The sequence below is a fragment of the Mus caroli genome, chromosome 5, assembly GCF_900094665.2.
Source record: "Mus caroli chromosome 5, CAROLI_EIJ_v1.1, whole genome shotgun sequence".
Lineage (NCBI taxonomy): Eukaryota > Metazoa > Chordata > Mammalia > Rodentia > Muridae > Mus > Mus caroli.
Genome location: NC_034574.1, coordinates 94,923,328 through 94,939,046, shown reverse-complemented (window position 1 = coordinate 94,939,046; position 15,719 = coordinate 94,923,328). Strand labels below are relative to the sequence as shown.

The following is a 15,719-nucleotide window of genomic DNA, read 5'->3' as shown; positions in this document are numbered from 1 at the left end:
AAAAAAAAAAAGAGTTGCCTTGATCATGGTGTCTGCTCACAGCAGTAAAACTCTAACTAAGCCACTTGACTATTTCAAGATTGTGTTAACCTTCTTGTTGGTGAGTTATAAGACTTCTCTTTGTATACTAGATATTAAACCATCATGAGATACAACAATTTGGTTGATGGAGTTGTTAATACATGGAAATACTGAATTTTACTGAAGTTCTTTGTTTCTAGTATATCTGTTATTTTCTTGTTTTGGTGACATACTTGAAACAAACTATTGTGAAATTCAAGATCACGAAGACCTGCCCTGTTTGCTTGTTTGCGTTTTATGGTTTCATCTTAAAAATTTACATCTGTAGTGTATTAGAAGTTAACTTTCATGTGGTTATTTTCAGAGTAATTTTTTCCATGTTTTTAATTTAAATAGATTATTATTGTTGTTGTTGTTTTCCTGTAAATGGTCCTAGTCTCCCTATTGAGATTTATTACAAATTCTGATAGATGTCATTTGAGGAAAATTAGTGCCCAGCCTAGCAAATGTTTGGTTATTCAATGGCGCTGTAATTTCTTTAGAAACCCGGTACTTGTGGCTGTAGAGGTAGCTTGGTGGTTAAGAGCATTTGTTGTTGTTTCAGAGGACCTGGGTTCAATTCCCAGTACCCACATGGCTCACAGCAATCCATGACTCCAGTTCCAGGGAATCTAACTCCCTCTTCTGACTTCATAGGCCACCAGGAATGCGTATAGCACACAGACATGCATGTAAGCAAAATTAGATACTTAGAAAAGCATGAAGGCATTAAGCGATTGCTTCATACTTCATCATTGATTGCAGAAAGAATACAGGACACAGAGACTCCAGTTATTTGCACAACTGGAAACTGCTGTTTTTAAGTTAGTGGTTTGGTTTTATTTGAGACAGGTTCCCCTGCCCTTCGACCTTTTGACTTTTCTGTATATGTCAGTGGTGTTTGAGTATATCTCCATATGTGGGGAGCATGTGTGTATACACATGCGTCTGTGTGCAGGTGCATATTTGCATGCCAAGGCCCAAGATGAATGTCCTCTTCCTCGGTTGTCTCTCTTCCTTCTGTATTGAGGCAGGGTTTCGCCATGAACACATCTCTGACCATTTCTTTTTCTCCTTCCTCAGAGCCGGGTTCATTACCTGGCTTCCATGTTCATGTGACCTTTATGTTGGTTCTCAAGACCCAAACTCTGCTTCTCATGTGGCTTAACTCTTCTGTTCTCCTTTCCGCAGCTTCGCTCCTCCCCCTTCCATCCTCTGGAACGTTATATTGTTTCCTTCGTATCTTATTTTGTAATTTATATTTATTTTATTTATGTATTTGTTATTATTATGGCTTCTTTGGGTCAAAGTCTTGTTATGTAGTCTTGGTTGGCCTGGTACTTGCCATGTTGTGCAGAATGGCCTCAAACTCACATCAAGCCTCCTGTGTAGGCCTCTCAAGTACTGCGATTTTAGGTGTGAGCCCCCACACCTGGCATTTTTTACATAGGTGTTTGTAGAGCGCCCCCAGGATGACAGTAGGCTTCTTCTTTCCCTCTGTGGTAGTTAGGTCTTGTGTTGCTGCTGTCTCCATAGGATTTAACACAGGAATGCAGGATAAAGGAGTGCAGACCAGTACTTATTAAATGGGTGCATGTGTGTTAGTCATGTAATGATGCTATTAAGATGTGCCAGCTTAGAAAGACACACCTATTTTCCTGATTCCTGTGGGCTGGGCATTCTAGACGGAGTTAGCTGAGTGGTTTGGCTTCATGTCTTAAGAGATTATAACCAAGATGTTGGCTATGCATAAAGTTGTGACTGGGCTGGGGATTCCTTTCCTGGATGGCTCATACCCATGTCTGTTGACAGAGGCTCCAGTTTCTTCCTAGTTGTGGCCTTTCTATAGGGTCACACATGTGTCTTCACAGCATGGAAGCTGGCTTCCTTCAGAGAAAATGGTGAATGGGGGAGGGGGAGAAATGGTGCCTTTCATGAACTAACCACAGGGCATCACTTCTTCTGTGATATACCCCAGGTGTAGGGCACAAAAGGACAGGGCCATTATGCTCCATTTGAGTGGAGGTGTATAAAAGAATCTGCATATATTTTACAGCTAACACAGCATGGACAGTAATTTACACTTTTGGTTTTGGACCTGACTACAATGTATCGTTTTTTGATATTAAAACAGTTGTCCCGTAGAAATAGTTAAAGACATTTTAAATAGTACTTTTATTAAAATATTTTCTGTTTTTTAATCATGCAAAGTAGCCAGGCTATAAATAAATATAATTAGTTGGGTCACTACCTAAATATTTATAATTTCAGTTTTTTCACTCAGAATCTGGAAATGTGAAGATTGTCTGTTGAGTTCTATGTTGTCTGCAAAAGCACTGTGGTATAAAATCCACTGTGTCTTTAAGACTAAACACTTGTGTGAAACACATTTATGTAGATTTAAAAGGAAAAAGAATAGTCTTGAACTTCATAGCCTAGGACAATTTAAAATAAGCAAAAATTAAACCCTTTAAAGCCATAATTTCTTGCATATTAAGAAAATTTTGAGTTCTTACTGTATGCTAGGCACTGAGTATTGATCACAAGACAGGTAGGTGTGTTTTGTCTACTTGGAGTTTATGATCTGGTAGGGAGTTAGAGTAATACATAGATATTTACCAATATTGATAAGGACAGTCTGTATGCATAGATACTTACCAATATTGATAAGGACATTCTGTATGTATAGATATTTACTAGTATTGATAAGGCAGTCTCTGTACATTGATATTTACCAATATTGATAAGGACAGTCTATATGCATAGATATTTACCAATATTGATAAAGGCAGTCTGTATGCATAGCTATTTACCAGTATTGATAAGGGCAGTCTGTGGGAAGATGAAGGGGCAGCAGAGTGGGGGGAGGTACACCTGCAGTGACAGAAACATAGTAGAGCAGACCTTAAAGCTGAGGACTGAGGTTCTGTTGCCAGAGCTCATAGTGATGAAGAAGACCCTGTGCTGTGAGCAGTGGGTGTGTGAGGAGTCAAAATGATGCTGGGGATGTACAGCCAGAGAGCGGAATGCAGTTTGAGAGGGAGGAAGGGATCAGATTATCTGGAGCCATGATACAGAGCATGGAATTTATCCAGTGCACAGAGAGCCATTTTTCTGTGGGTTTACATTTAGTGTTTCTGTTAACCAGAGGAACCCTGCCTGCAAAGAAAGAAATGACGGGCAGAAGAGTTGAAAATAGGAAAGAGGCCACCACAGTCCAAAGAAGGGATGGCATGGCAGTTACATATAAAGTGATCAGTTTAAAAAAAAAAAAAGGATGTAGCTGAGCTCTGTAGGTTGTGGGTAGAGCTGATGAGACTCACATGGCATGAAGGACAAGGGAAGGATAACACCTAGGTTTGTGGGTAGAGCAAATGGATGGATGGATGGATGGATGGATGGATGGATGAGACTGAGATTGGGAGACAGAAAGCATGAGTTTCTATTGAACATGTTGGTTATGTGCAGCTTGCCTGTCATCTGGTAGAGAAGTCACTCTGTCCTGGAATCTTGGGCTTGGGAGGAGGTATGTAACGGACGTTTAAAGGTGTGGAGTGGGTCAGACTGGATGTGGGAGTTGCAGCTCTGAGTATGCATGTATGAGCCATGTTCTCACTTCCTTTATAACAACGAGAAAGGGCAGCACAGGAAGTGTGCTCGGCTGCTGCACACACATGAACACCAGGGCATGCATGCGGAAGTTTATTTTCCTAATGCTCTGATATGATAACTCCACAAAAGCAAGAACTCGATTCCTGGTGCATCCCTCCAGGAAGGTCAAGCTGAAAGGGCCTGAGGCACGTGACCATTTCATACCCACAGTCAAAACCAGAGAGTGATGAATTTTAATGCCTGCCTGTTAGTACTTGGCTCATCTTCTCTACGTGTGCACATCCGAATCTCCTTCCTAGAGAGTGTTGCCCCCCATAGTGGATGGGTCTTCCCAACTCAATACACACCATCCCCAACACTGCTCATGGGTCAACTGAATCTAGACCCTCACTGAGACTTCCCAGGTGATGCTAGCCAGTGCCAATTAATCAATTAAAACCAAGTCACAAGAGGACATGTATTTTCTTTTTTAATTTTGTTGACTGTGTAGTGCCTGAGAGAGATATGTAAGTCTTCCCACTGGCTGTCTGTTGAGTGTTACGTAGCAAAAACACTGCCTTGTTTGGCTTCAGGATGTTACCTCTGAGCCTTACTTTGTGTCCTAATGACAGCTGGAGCAGACTTATTTGTAAGGATAAAGTGTCTGTAAATACTCTTTTATTTTCCCATTCTACCATTATTATTATTATTATTACTATATGTAAATATAATGTAGCTGTCTTCAGACACTCCAGAAGAAGGCATCAGATTTCATTACAGATGGTTGTGACTCACCATGTGGTTGCTGGGATTTGAACTCAGGACCTTTGGAAGAGCAGTCATCACTTAACCGATGAGCCATCTCACCAGTCCCTATTTTCCCATTCTTTGTGCTCATTTTGTAGATGTGTCTGACCTCCTTGAGTCAGATGTCATACTGATGCTCGGTGTTCTTTCCCTTACATGGTTTGTATTTACTTGTTTGCTTGTTTTCTAAGACAAGGTCTCAATCTGGAGCCTTTGTTGGCCTGTATGTAGCCAAAACTGGCCTCAAACCCATAAAGATCTGTCTGCGTCTGCCTGCCGGCTGTGTGCTGGGATTAAAGTTGTTCACTACCATACCTGGTCCTCACGTGTGGTTTCAGGTAGCAGGTACATATCACACGAATATATGAAGATAGGGTTCATGTTTAAAGTGTGTGAAACTCTTCCTGAAATGTTCATATTTAATTTCCTCATGCTTTTCTCAATCTGTAAAAAGTTGGATGCAACAGCTCTCAGGTTTGTTCCTTAAACAGAGGAAAAGTCTTAAAGGCTCATTTTGAAATATTTTTGGAGTCTGCATTTTGGAGTAGAGCTAATTAAAACAGTATCATCAGTTTATTTTTACACCACTGTCTCAGTCTTTTAATAATTAATGTTAGTCTCCATTTCATTTTACGTTGACCCGCATCAGATGGGAAGTTGGATGCTGTGTGCACACGAGGCGCTTAATGCGCTTTGAGTTGTCTTTGCTGCTTCTTTTCTCTGACCCTCAGTTCTTTTCTTCCATCTTAAATAGAAGCAGTTGATTCAAGCTGCCCTGCATTGTAGAAAGAGCCCTCAGGACTGTCTTTTCTAGTCTCTAGCAACTTGTCCACAGCCCTTCACCCTTCATTTTCCATTAACAGCTCTTAGTTCTAATGGCTTTTAATGATGTGTTACAGTAAAACCCCACCCCCTCTCCCACCACTCTAGAATGAAGTAGGGAATCCTGCTCTGTGGCTACATCATAACCCTGGTCACCTCATTTTCCAGTGACATGGCACATCGTTTGTTCTAGCACATACAGCTTTTGATCCTAATTTTAGAATTTTGAAAATAGAGTGCATTTTATCTTATTTAGAGACTGGCTTTTCCTCCCTCCCGCCTCTATCTACTTCCTGAGCACTGGGAGGGCAGGTGTGTGTGTGTGTGTGTGTGTGTGTGTTCGTACCACCACACCTGTTCATCATACAGCTTTCAGCAGATAACGTTACTGTGTCATTTTTGAATGGACATTGCCTTTTGTGTTGCATAAATAACAAAGTCTTAACAGTTGGTGAGGTCTTTGATTTGCTGAGATATGGTGGCCCTACTGTAATCTAATACAGTAGGTCTGAGTTTGCCTTTAGGTAAAGGAAGGGTATAGTTTTAAAGATGGTGCCATCCTTTTTCTCTTGTCTTTTCCTTGTCCTTGGTAAGTGTGGCACAAAAGTGGCCCAGGCTTCCTATTAAAGGCCTTAGTCCATTTGGGTTGTGTTAACAAAACCTGCCACCAAATGGGATGTGGTGACTATTTCTGGTTGTCAGCTTGACAACATCCGGAATGAACTACAATCCAGAAATGGAGGGCACACCATGATCCAGATCTTGAGACTGGAAGACACAGGCTTCTGACCTATATCTTGACTTGGGGGTGAGACAGGTTTTTGATCCAGATCTTGAGGCATAGTGGGCATGAAAAGCTTAGGCCCAGGCAAGGTAGTACACACTTTTAATCCCAGGAGACTGAGGCGGGCAGATCTCCGAGTTCAAGGCCAGCCTGGGACAAAGCAAGTTCCAAGTAAAGAGCTGTTTAACTCGAGGCGTGGCAGTACACACTGGGCCACCGCAGCTGCTGGAGGCCTACATGAGGACAGTGGAGGAGGGAGGCTTCCTCCTCCTCTGGCTGCCTGCACTTACTGCCAGCACCACTGAAGAACCTACTTCTTCAGGATTCCAGCTTACACAGAAGGCTAGTTGAAACACGTAGGCTTGTGGGACTCAGCAACTACTAGATTCTTGGACTTTCTATTCACAGCTGCCCATTGTTCGGTTATTTGGACTGTAAGTCATCACAATAAAAGAGAGAGAGAGAGATTGAGATTCTTTAAGTACTGTGACTCTAATACCTGGCCAGGAGTCCACCCCCTCACCTGAAGACTTGCTAAGGAGATGGGAGATGGGAGGAATAATTATCCCCATTAATGAAATAACCTACATACGTATTGTTTCTAGAAGCCCCTCCTCCCTGCTGTGGCTTGCACCGTGCCTGCTGAGTTCTAGTATAACATCCGGTCTTCCAGACACTGGCTTCTGCATGCTTTCTGTGATGCTCTGAGCTTTCTCAGTCTGAGCCCCATGCCTGCCTCTCCCACCCACTCCCACTGTTCCTCCCCATCCTTTGCTACCCATGTGGTTCCATTGCTGAACCTCCTGCATCCGGGACTCAACCAAAGGGTGCATCTTTTTCTTTCACTTTGCCCTCCTCTCTTGGGACCTGCTGAAGTTCTGTTTCAAACTCTTAAAACAATTGTCTTCTAGCCACCTTAGGAATCTGGTGGCATTCTTGGATATTTAGTAATTCTACTAGTTCTTAATATAACCCAATGACAGAGTACTATGGATTTATTTAATCAGCTTTAGCACAATTACTGGGCGATTGCCCCTAAACTATTTTTTCTACACTAGACTGCCTTTTTCCTAGCTCTGCTCCCCAAGTTACTTGACAATAGTCATCCTAGCTGTGCTGCATTCATTCCATCAGGTCATGTCCTGGTTCTCCAGCCTCCCCCTGCCCCCATCTCTCTTTCTCTCTTCCTTTCTTCCCCCCTCCCTCTCTACTTCCCTCGCTCTTTCTCCCTGTCTTCCTGGTTTGTCTGTCTGTCTCTGTCTCTGACTCCGTCTCTCTCTTTCTGGTTCTTCTCTCTCTTTCTCCTTATCCCTAGCTGCAGCTCCCAGCCCTGTAACCGAAGCCCTGCCTACCTCTATTCTCCCTACTAACCGGCTGTTAGCCACTTTAAACTATCAGAGAATACGGGGAAGCAAAGTTTGGAGTGCGTGAGAATGTGCTTGTCTGGACTGCACCCAGATCTTTTGGGCCAGTATTTAGCATTTGAATACAGACCAACCCCCCACAGTCTGGCTCTAAATTATTTTATTAGTAAGACTAGTGACCTAAAAAGAGGGAACACCAAATTCCTAGGTAACAGTTGGCTTGCCTGAGAATGGCAGGGCTGCATCCATGGGCTAGTGTTTATTTCTGTAAATCGCTTCACTCATTACTGAAGGAACTACAGTAGAGTTTTGGCCAACCGTCGTGCATCCATAATGCTTGGAAATGTTCACTTCTCTTCAAGTGATAGTTCAGCCTGTTGGCCATCAGTTCCCACCAGGACCACATCATCCATGGTGTTACCCACATACCAGGTGATGAACTTACTCTGTTCCCCTTGGGACCGCAGCTCACAGGGATTAATCCCTGATCAGCCTGCTCCCTTGCTCCTTGCTGTCGCCTGTGGGGAGGAGAGCAGCATGGCCAGAGGGCATGGGGCGAAACTGCCTACCTCAGGGCAGCCAGGATGCCGAGTGCTTGCTGACACTTCACTAATAGATAATCCATAACTTGACTGATGCTCCATTCGCTCTGTCTCATGGAATGCCCATGGGAGTGAAGTCAACCTACTAACAACGAGAATTTCCTTCTAAGTCTGCATTTTCGTTCGACGGCATAATTAGACTTTTTTTTTTTTTCAAATTCTGAGAGAACTTAACTTCAGAGAGACTGAAGCTTAAAAGGAGTTTCTTAGAAGCTGCCTCTCGCACATGTCCTGATATCAAGTAAAAAGCTTTATATATCTAATCTCGGTAACAAACCTGAGAGGGAGAAATAGAAGCAGGGTTGGGATAAGGATTCCCTCACAACCATTTCTCAGAAGGCACATGGTGTCGGTCATGATGTTTATTGATTAGGACTTCCATTGAAGAGGGATGGGGAAGTGTTCCTCTTTAAAGATAGCTGTATGGGTTGGTTGGTTGATGGTTTTTTTGTTTTGTTTTGTTTTGTTTTGTTTTGTTTTGTTTTGTTTTGTTTTTTTGAGACAGGGTTTCTCTGTGTAACCCTGGGTCTCCTGGAACTCACTTTGTAGACCAGGGAAATCTGCCTGCCTCTGCTTCCCAAGTGCTGGGTTTAAAGGCGTGTGCCACCACGCCCCGTTGATTGACAGTTTTAATCACCACAAATCAGAACTGCTGGGGACTTCTGGATATTTGTTCTGCTGTCTGGTGGGAATTTTCGTGTGCCCTCTGAGGCAGGTGCAACTGACTTAGAGAAGATTGGTCTCTGTGCGCTGTCTCCAGGTTTTAGCTGCAGGGTGGGTCTTGTCAATCATACATGGAGTACCTATTCTTGGTAGTTCACGAGTTCCTTTTAGTATGTGTGTATGTGTGGTTTATAAGGGGTTTGCATGTATGTGGTACACAAGTGTATGGGTGTATATATATGAGTGTGTGTATGGAGACCAGAGGCTATGCTAAAAGTCTTCCTTCCCAGTGTCCAGTCTCTTGCTTGAATGTGTAGAGCTTGCTCATTCCACTTGGTTAATTGGCTCTACAGAGCCTATGTCTCTGGTTCCCAAAATGCTAGGATTGTAGGCGGGCCATCACACCCTTCTCACACTTTTGTGGGTGCTGGGAATTGGAACTCTGGTCCTCAGGCTTGTAGAGCTATTGCCTGGCTGAAGGAGAGAACATGGCTCCCTCCAGACACCCATGTCGCTTTTATTGTAAGGGGTTGCTTTTATGGTGGAGTGTCCTGGTGCGCGTGGAGTGAGATGCTAATAACTCTTTACTAAGAGCTTGGATATGGGACAAAGCTTTGAGTGAAGATCGGGAAAACTTGCATGTGTGAAAATGACCGTATTCCCTGATGTAAACCACATCTCCGTGTTTACAGCTAGACTTGAGAGCAGAAGGAAAGTACTCCAAGACAACATGAATCACAGCATTTCCTTGTGTTGTGTGTCACGTTCAACAGGGAAAGTGTAGCGCATTCAGATGCCAATGGGTCGGTTATTTCTCCACTGGTGAAATGAGCTCATGTAAACCAGGTTAGATTATATTAAAGGCAGGAATATATATATTAAAGGAGCTGCTCTTGGGCAGACGAGTTCACTGGCCCCAAGGAAGGAGGCCAGGGAATCACCATGGGGTAAGAGGGGAGTAGTGGGGGGGGGGAGGGGAGGGAGAGAGAGAGAGAAGGTAGGCTTGTGTAGAGAGATAAGATAAGGAATAGAAGCAGGGCGTGGTGGTGCACGCCTTTAATCCCTGCACTCGGGAAGCAGAGGCTGGCAGATTTCTGAGTTCGAGGCCAGCCTGGTCTACAAAGTGAATTCCAGGACAGCCAGGGCTATACAGAGAAACCCTGTCTCGAACTCCCCCCCCCCCCAAAAAAAAAGATAAGGAATAGAAGAAGGGGAGGGCTGGAAAGATGGCTTAGCCAGTTAAGAACACTGGCTGTTCTTGCAAAGGACCCAGGTTCAACTCCTAGCACCTACATGGCAGTTCACAACTGTCTGTAACTCCAGTTCCAGGGGATCTGACATCCTCACAAAGACATACATGCAGGCAAAGCACCAATGCGCATAAATTAAAAAAAGGTGGGGGGGGGGCTGGTGAGATGGCTCATCAGGTAAGAGCACTGACTGCTCTTCTGAAGGTCCCAAGTTCAAATCCCAGCAACCACATGGTGGCTCACAACCACTGGTAAATGAGATATGATGCCCTATTCTGGTGTGTCTGAAGTCAGCTACTTACATATAATAATAAATAAATCTTTAAAAAAAAGAAGGAGAAGGGGAAGGAAGAAGGAGGAGGAGAAGAAGGGGAAGGAGAAAGGGGAAAGAAGGAGGAGGAGGAGGAGGAAGAAGAAGAAGAAGAAGAAGAAGAAGAAGAAGAAGAAGAAGAAGAAGAAGAAGAGAGCACGAAGGCGAGAGAGAGAGAACACAAAATGTCTAATGTCCAGATTATATAGGGAAGAGCCTCTGGAGGGAAAGGTAGCCTAGCCCCTGGGCTGGAAAGTTCAAGACCGGCAGGGCAAGCATGTAGGGACTGAAGGATGCTGGGAGAACCTGAAGGCCAGGTCTGCTTTGGTATGTCAGTCCCTTGACCTGGGTCAGAAACCAAATACCAACCTATCAAAGTGTGCAGAAAAATCATAGAAAAATTAGCACGATTTACAGATTTAATGACCTGTAGTGAGCCAAAGGTGACATCAGGAATGAACTCCAAGTCTAGACTCAGACTACACTTTCTACGCTAACAATCTGGCTGGGAAATTGCTCAAATTTGCCAGGTGGTGGTACACATCTTTAATCCCAGCCCTGGGGAAGCAGAGGCAGGTGGGTCTAGTTCAAGGCCAGCCTGGTATATGGAGCGAGTTCTAGGACAGCCAGGACTATACAGAGAAATCCTGTCTCAGAAAAATAAAAGCAGACAAAACAAAAACATAACAAAAAAGGAATTTCTCAAATTCTTTGTCTAGAATTTAGAAGGCTTTTTTTGTTTGTTTATCACTATGTGCTATTTTTGTATATATCGCCTCCAAAATTTGGTTCTTAAAACTACTGAAAACTGATGTCTGCAGGAGGTGAAGAAGCAGATCTCACTAATGGATGGATGGATAAAGCTCTCACCGGAGTCTATAAAGAACAGTTGTTCCTTCCTCTTCTCCCTGTCCCTCCCTTCTTCTTTCCCTCCCCCCGACCTTCCCTCCTCCTCCTCTTCCTCCTCCCTCCATCTGAGGAATCCTCACTGTTAGTCACAGCTACTTTGCTGCTGAACTGTGAACACAGCCCAGATGTTTGTTTCAGCTGTCTGCCCAGCTCTTTCCAGTGTGGAAGCCACAGCTGGAATGTCTGCTCAGAACAGTAGCTCACCTGATGAAAAGGCCCTGATGACCATGCCAGTCAGTGCCAGTTGGAAGCTGCCCTCTGTCAGGGAGGTTGCGTTTGACCTTGGTTACATTGGACATAAAGAACAGGTTGGGGGTAAGAGAGAAAGGCCAGCCATCTTGGGATACCAAGAACCGATGATGTTGGAGTTGATGGTGTTGGAGTTGGTGGTGAAGCACAGGAGGCCTGTCTGGCTGTGAAGGATTGACTCTTCTTTCTTCGTGTCCCAGGACTGTGAGGGCATCAGAGCAGGGAAGAGAAGTTGCAGGAGTCTCAGGTCCTGTTTTTCTCGGGGTCAGAAAGCTGTAGTCTTGCATAGGAAGCGCTATGAGAATGTTATTTGTAGCTTTGCAAAGCAAGCTCTTTACTGGCTTCCGTTGGCTTGTGATAGATGCTTGGAGCATTGTTCTTCCGGTGGTTTAACATAATCTTTGAACATTGATTAAAAGCCATAGACCATTTTCCTAGACTATATTGACAAGTCAGGATGGCATTTTTCACAAGCTAATACTATCCAGTTTAACTTGCATAATAATGGGAATACCCCACCGAGTTTTATGTAAGGGGACTGTGACAGGCCACACGTGGTATGTGACATGTGAAACTGAGGAAGTGGATTTCTACCTAATGTATTGACATTAATACGAGCTTGAGCCATGGGAAGCCGATGGCTGCCGTAGTGGACCATACAGACAAGTCCTGTGGGTCAGAAAGAGGTCTGCGTGTGGAATTGATTTAGAATTTCACTTCTTTATCTCACTTCTGAATATTGCAGCCAATTAGTAGTCATAGAATCTTGCTGTCCAAGTGGATTGCAAGGCAGCTTTTCAGGGTTGCAGGCTGTAATGGCTGTCCAGAGCAGGTTTGTCTCAGGCTGTTAAGTTTATTGAGATAATCTGAGAAAGACTGGGGTGGAGCCTCCTGACTACTGTGTCCCTGTTAGGACTCTGATCATTTAAAGCCATCCTTGCCCAAATGTTTAACAGCTCTCATACTTGGACATTGCTTAGTCCTAACATCCGAACTTGAGCAGCGACCTTCATCAAACCTCATGTTTTATTTCCGTGGTAATGGCTCTGAGCCTCAGTGAGCATGTTAGAGGCAGCTGAGGGAAGTCTTATACCCACACACGGCTCCACCCTGGGCTTCCTGGCAGGTTATACATTTCCTATGAATGGAATAGTTAGTGGACCTGAGGTAATTAGTGAATGTGGGTTTCTATGTGGAGGAGAATAGTCTCAGTTAGGAACTAATTCCTCATCTCCCTTCCGTTTTCTAGTTGGAACCCCGATTTCAGGTCCCGAGTGAAGTGCCATCCGTGGATGGGACCCACTGTGCTCACACACTCAGAACAAGCTGGCCCAGGGATGCCCTAAAGGTCAGTGTCCGGAAGGGAGGTCAGGGGCCTGTGCTTAGTCGTCACCATCACCAAATCTGTTAGGAAACCGTGATGACGTATTTGTGAGTAGAGATGCCTTCTTAAATTGACTTGATTAATAGTTCTATTTTTATACATGTGATTATTTAAACATAAGCATCTGTAAAATGCCTTAATCAATTACATCTGAACGGGCTGTTTAAATCAGTATGTATAGTGTATGTTCACCTATATGCTTATAGGTGTGTAAGATGTATGCAGGGATATTCAAAAAATAGTGATGGTTGCTATGGAGACGGGAGATGAGGCTGGGGGTGCTTTTCAGTGAATATTTGTGTATTGCTACGATCTTTTAAAACTTCTGAGTGTGGTAAAATAAAAAATTAAAAAAAACCCAACGGCTGAAAACGTTTTAGATTTTTTTAAAGGTTTTTCACACTAGGAAAATAGAAAGCAAGAAAGTTTTCATTAGACTTGATGGCCCCTGCTGACTTGGCTTGGAATCATGAATTAGGGGCCCTCTTCAGCTTTCCCTATCCTGAACTCAAGGTGTGGGAACTTGATTTGCCTTGCATCATCATCTTCTTTTTTTGTTTGTTTTTGTTTTTGGGTTTTTTTTTTNGNTTTTGGTTTTTTTTTTTGGTTTTTCGAGACAGGGTTTCTCTGTGTAGCCCTGGCTGTCCTGGAACTCACTCTGTAGACCAGGCTGGCCTTGAACTCAGAAATCTGCCTGTCTCTGCCTCCCAAATGCTGGGATTAAAGGCGTGCATCACCAGTGCCCGGCTCCTTTGCATCTTCTTATGCTCCGTTTATTTCACGCTCCGTTTATTTCACCGTAGCCAGGTTTGCCTTTTTGATTGCTAATCAGGACTCTTAGAGTGGGCTCTTTCTCCAGCTCAGCTGTGCCACTGTTCCAGCGCACAGCTGGATGCCAGTGCTGTGTGTCTTATCCTTTAATCCCGAAGGGACACAGGTTCCCAGGATGTTGAACCTGTGTTGATGATGGCATCCCTTTTGCCCCACCTCTTCCCCATCTTCGTCAACAAAACAGTTTTGAATTCATCCACCAAACAGCACACACTATGTTTAAAGATTATTATCGGCCTCACTGTAAACCTTTAATGCTCTGTTTGTGTCTGCTATTCCTATAAATGTCTTCTTCCATCCCCCCCAAGTTCACCCTGTGTTCTTCCTGTTTCTGATAGTAAGAGGACCCAGTGTGTGTCTTACCCACTCTCCTTTGATCTATGGTCCGTTTACTGTGCAAATGAGGTCCATCCTTATGGGCTTCAGTTCAGCTTGGGAGATGTGGTTCAGATGTCGCCTCTGGTGCTAGCTGATGTCTTCTGTGTTTCCGGGGCATCCTGTTCATTTCAATATCATTGTTAGTGTAGCTCATACATCCCCTGATAGGTTTCTTTTCATTTGTGGTGGTCTGTTGACTTTCTGTCACCGATATCTAGCCATCTAGTACCTGGATGCCAAAGTGTTCCCACTAACAAGGAAATGGAAGTTAGTGTGTTCAGGTTTTATATCCTTGCCTGTAGACACTTGCACTCACCACTTCAGTGTTTTTGGTAATTACGTAAGATCTCACTATAACTGACACTTATGAAGGAACGGATTATCAGTTACTTTTATTTGAGAAGAAGGGAAATGATCATCTTTAAAGGAACGGAACGCATTTCTCACACGTGTCTCCTGCAGTGATTGCAGGCCGGTTGGACTTTTACTTTACAGTTATTGCTTTGCTCGGATGTTTTGCTTTCTCTTCACTACGTTTTCATTTGGAAATTAGAATATTTCCTTTTGCCATTTTGTAGTTTGAACATACATCTTGTTAGAAATTTGCGTCTATTTTTACACATGCCGTGCTCTAATGAATGAACATTCAGAGCTGGCTCTGTGCCGAGTTACAAGTGTGTGGATCTATGGTGTTTTAGAATATTTCAATATTCCAAGTAGGAAAGCTGGTGGTAGGGAAATGTAAGTTCTAGCTGTCACTGTCCATGTACCTACTCTGACATGTAGCAGGTGAGAAAAGTAAATTCTGTCCGCCATCCATGTATGCACTCTGACCCGGAGGAGGTGAGGAAAGCGAGTCCACTCAGACTTGGCCGAAGTGAGCCCAGCTAAGAGTGTAAAGGGTGGCGGTAACATTGTTTTTCTCCTTCCTTTTAAAATCTAAGCTCTAGAAGGACACATAGTTACCAAAGCTGTTTTAACAACTTAATAAATACTTGTTACATTGTTTAATCCAGGTGTGTCAGTTCACAACTGTAATCTCAGCACTCGGAGTGCTCAGTACTGAGATGGGCTCGTCACGGTTTCAAGACCAACTTGAGCTACATAGTATATACCAGGTCTTCCAGGGTGGCATGGCAAAGCCCTGTGTGGCAACACCAAGTTATTAAACAAACGAATATACATGAAGGACTTACAATAGGGACTGTCCAGGGAGGAGGCTTACATGATGTTAATCAGCCAGTGGCAGTAAGGGATGCCTACTTTGCGTCTGACTCACAGAGGAGAACTATTGAGATAAGAATGACATTAATAAGATGATTCGGGTGCTAGATAATTTGAAGTGAACGGGTGTGAGTTAGCCAGGTGTGTTGCTGAATGCCTGTAAATCCCAGCTCCAAGAGGGTGGAGGATCTCAAATTCAAGGCCTGGACTTAGAGGTGCTGGCCTGTAATTCCTGCTTTCCTGCTGCTTAGGAGGTGGAGTAAGGGAGGTTCCAAAATCCAAGGTCAACCCAGGCAAAGTAGACTTCTTTCTTTCTCTCTCTCTCTCTCTTTCTCTCTCTCTCTCTCTCTCTCTTTCTCTCTCTCTCTCTCTCTCTCAAAGTAGACTTCTTTCTTTCTTTCTTTCTTTCTCTCTCTCTCTCTCTCTCTCTCTCAAAGTAGACTTCTTTCTTTCTTTCTTTCTTTCTTTCTTTCTTTCTCTCTCTCTCTCTC

The 15,719-nt window shown here is 43.7% G+C and overlaps 1 protein-coding gene across 10 annotated transcripts in view; it reads left to right on the top strand.

Moving 5' to 3' along the window:
* Window positions 1-15,719, top strand: part of Wdfy3 (WD repeat and FYVE domain containing 3) — a 237,989-nt gene that overhangs the window by 51,429 nt on the left and 170,841 nt on the right. For 9 of the 10 annotated variants that reach the window (XM_029478035.1, XM_029478028.1, XM_029478030.1 and 6 more), the window contains exon 3: window positions 12,661-12,759. The exons of the other annotated variant lie outside the window; for it this stretch is intronic. The gene's annotated coding sequence lies outside the window, so the exon portion shown is untranslated. The remainder of the gene's footprint in view (window positions 1-12,660; window positions 12,760-15,719) is intronic. 10 annotated transcript variants of the gene reach the window in all.